Raw genomic sequence first — 4,285 nt, 5'->3', positions numbered from 1 at the left:
ATGGAGTTAGTGCAGCGAACACTTCAAGCTTGAAAGCAATTCTAGTTACAGGGGAAAAAGCTGTACCTGAGCTTTAGGGGAAGGAAGACACCGGGCAGTGCTATTTTTCTCTCATTCATGCCATTCTTTCCAACAGCTCTTGCGGTGTCTGTCTAATGCAAACACTTCAGACACCCCTGAGTACTGCTCTCAGAAACAGTGTGATTCGTTCCTGGAACAGCACATCAGAGATGCAGTTTTCAGAGCTGTTTGAAAGAATGAAATGGTTTCAAGCCTCCTCTATAGATGTAACTCATCAGAGGCTCTCCCCTGAGAGCCTCCACGGGGAATTTCTCAACCCAAAGTCCAAGCTCTATAGCAGAGCTGATTAGTGATGGCCCAGCTGGAGACAACAGTTAATGGATCTAGAAATCTCCCCAGGACGGTTGCTCAGCTGAGCCTCAGACTGAGCGTCCATTGTGTGATACAACCTGCCTTATCTTTATTAGAGAGCCCCAGACACGAGGGTGTAACATGGGCTGATGCCAAAAGCCAGGCACGGGACAGTTATCAGAAAACATCTAAGTGGTTTGGGAAGTGGGTTCATTCCAACTCACACTGGGTGCTTTATGCTGAAGAGCCTATTTATGATGGGGCCAATCTAGCAACTTTCTGCTTCTGCTAAGAAAGGCATTTCTACCACTCCCTCACCTCTCCTGGCTTCATGCTGGCTCTGGCACTTGTCCGATCCCTTACTGGGCCACCTTAGATCCCTAAACTGGCAGAAAATGACCAGCCACAGAAAGTAAAGAATTTCTGAATCAGCGTGACTAAAGCTAGACACAAGCCCAGGCAGCGTGAGGGCGATGCAGCCGGGGGCGGGCAGCAGGACTGCCACGCTCCCATGGGAGAGCTGAGGCAGGCTCAGCCCTCTTCTCCGCTTGCACCTTAGGAGCCATAGTTGCTCTCTAGATCCTCTCCACCCTCCAGAGAGAGAGAGAGAGGATCCTTCAGTGGATGCTTCAATTGCCACAAGGTCTGAATTACTCACTCTCTCCATTGACTGCAGGGTGAACTATCATCACAGGCTCCTGTTTCAAACTTCAGTCTCATGTATCAGCTGTGTTGGGATGAATAGGGACAATGTTGTCTATTTGACTGAAAATGGGGCTTCAACTCTTTAGAAAATGTTGCTGTCTGTCTTCCGCTCTACACCAGATACATAGCCCCTGGCATTTCAAGCTGTCTTCCTCTCCAGACATTCCTCGTGTCGGGGATAGGCGGCAAGGTCTCCAGGCAGAGTAACAGCCCAGCCTGCACTGCTGAGCAAATTGCCACGGGCTCCCAGGGAAGGTATCTGTGCTCAGCACACCGCAGGAGCAGGGCCATCGCAATAAGAACTGCAAGCGAAAATTTGGTGCTTGCAAAAAGTGCTTCGGCCACTTGTGTAGGAACCGAAATTACAAATTCAGAGCTGATGATGCTCAAGTTCTGCCAGCATAGATCCTGCATCGCTATCAAGGATAACAGGATTTTGAATGTAGTCACTGTGAAAATAGATGTAAAACTGGTAATAGTCTGGAAGGAGAAGCAGGTTAGACTTTGTTACCAAGTCGCTCACCTGTACCCATTAACTTGTCGTATGGGGGTCTCTGTAGAAAGCTGGTGACACCCCAGAGACTGCGGCTGTCCTAAAGCAGCTGTTTGATTGCTACGACTAATGATTTACTTCATGCAGTGGCCATTAGGAGTAGGAACAACTAGCTGTACCCGCAAGGCTACACCCATTGATACGTGTGTGAAATCTGAATGGTGGTGCAGGTACAAGAGAGGAGGCTTCTTCACGTGCTGTGAACCAGGCAGGGAACCACTGGTGGGTTACAGAGCAGTGAGTCACTGAAGATGTTTTTGTGTTGGCTTGGAGGCAGGAAAGGCAGGTTAGACTGAAAAGGAAAAAAAGGGGGAAACAGAAAATTACAGAAACTGAGAGGGTGGTTATGGTAAATCTCTAACATAAACCCAAAGTTGCTGTCATCCGAAGCTGATCTGTGCTGCAAACGGAAGGAAAGAATGGGGGAAGAGAATATGAAGGGGTAACAAAGTAGAGCGGTCTTTGGCCAAGACACTGACTCTTCACACTAGCTTTAGGTCACACAACTAAAGGCAGCACTCCAGTAGTTGTACTGTACCTTGTACAGGTATTGCACGTGTACGTGCACTGTACCACGGGGCCAGCTCCAGCTGGTTACATCTCAAGAGTCTGCTTGACAAGCTATGCAACAAGAAAGCCTTCGCTGCTACACTTGCTTGCATTTTTTTTTTTTGCTGTTGTTCTATTTGCAGTCTAACTACTGCAAGCCTGAGCTTATCTCCTACTTATAAATAAATATTTTGCTCTGTTGCTGTTGATCTATCTGGTGTTGCAGGATGAAGTTGATTTTGGGTCAAACTGATAAAGTTGAGCTGCACCACCTTTAATACACCCACACTAGAGGTGAGCACAGGGATCCCTGGGCAACATGCAGCCAGGACATGTTTAGCAATGTAAAGAGTGAGCAATGCTCATAGCCACAAATAGCTCGAAGGAAACAATTGAGTTTCTAACTCTAGAAAAACACAACTGCTGTCTGAGACAGGACACGGCTCTGGATGACTCTGATGCGGCCTCTTACAGTGATTCCTGTGCCTCCTGCTCCTTCCTCCTGAGAGGAACTCATCACAGTGAAAGCCGGCAGGAGTTATCTGAGGCTGCAGTCCTGGATGCACTGCTGGTCAAGAATGGGACTGGCAGGGAAGGCACAGAGATTTTCGGGGATTTGAGTTCATTTAAAGGATGCAGGGCTGGTGCTTTACTGGCTGGCTCTGCCCGGGCTGGCTAAGTGGCAGCGCAGCGGCTGCGCTTAGGGGGTCAGTGGATGATGCCCGTGCTCCGTGCTGTGGCAGGGGATCGCCACGTGGGCACGAGGGACTGCGGACAACCCGGCTGCGAGCACCCTGAGGGGCCCGGCTGCCCCAGGAATGCACCCGGAGCGGTGTCAGCGCTGGCAGGTGTTTTGTGCTCGGCTCTGTGTGCTCAGGCAGGGGAGCACGTAGCAGCGCGGCTCCAAAGCAAAACACGTACCAGACACATTATTGAGACAGGAATTTCTTGTCATCGCAAGAGCTTGACTTACCTTTGTCATTTTAATGCATTGCGCTCAGAGCCTGGTTTAAAAAAACCCAATGCACTCCCCCCGGCTTTTCAGAGATAATTTAAGTGTCTTTCTGAAAGGCCTTTTTATGATTTCAGCAGCTCCCAGGGCAAGGATGAAATACCAGGAGAGCAGCAGCAACACGTAACTTTGGCATTGCAGGGTGCTGCGGGTCAAACAAAACCCTGCAGGAACAAACACTTTGCACGGGGCGCAGAGCACGTGCCGTTGCAAGTTCTCATCACAGTGCCCACATTCTGCACCCTGTGCCAGCCTTCATCCTTCTTGCCTGTCTTTACAGCCCCTCTGCCTCTTTGCTCACTTGAGCAGGCAGGGTTGAGTCATCCTAGGCATGCTCAGGGGGAAACCGTTGCCTCCAGCCCATTTCTTGGAAACGAATTTTTTTAAAAAAACATCCCAGAAATGTCGCAACACACTTGCTTCTGGGCGGCTGCTGTGCTGTAACATCTCCACACCACGCAGGCAGCTCCAGCGTGCAACCAAGCAGCCGTGTGCTTTGGGACCATGCTAACCATAGCTATGGTCCGCTTCAGATTAGGTCCACTTCCTTCTCTACCTTCTTTGCATTTGCAAGGCTGAGGACCCATATTTGCTGAATAATGGCCTTTATATGATCTAACCTTTGGATAAATGTACCTTTAGCCTTGTGCTTCCTGATCATGTAAAAGAGCTCTTTCTTCCCGGAACAATCTTATTCCATTGGCTGTTTATTCCCAATATCCTCCTGAAAAACCACTATTTAACCAGGTAGATCTCAATTCCCTCTGTACAGGATTTAAACCTTTATGAGAGATGCAAATTCCAGGTATTTCTACTTTTGACTCAAAATAATCCCATTCTCCTGTCTTGTTCCCCTTCTGAAGCCTGCCAGGCTGGCTTCATTAACTTCATTAACTTCTTCCCTCTCTCTCTTAGAAACTGCTCTTGCAAAATGAAGAGTCCTCCCAGAACTTTCAAATCTAATTTTGTCTTTCCATTCCACTCATGAATCCACTCATGATCACTTGATCCAAGCTAATTTTCCATGGCTAGCTATTACATGTCCTCTACTTCAGACACAAAGTCTGAAATCACATCCCTTCTGGGCAGTTCAG

This window comes from Grus americana, chromosome 15, assembly GCF_028858705.1.
Source record: "Grus americana isolate bGruAme1 chromosome 15, bGruAme1.mat, whole genome shotgun sequence".
Taxonomy (NCBI): Eukaryota; Metazoa; Chordata; class Aves; order Gruiformes; family Gruidae; genus Grus; species Grus americana.
This window is presented reverse-complemented; position numbering follows the sequence as displayed.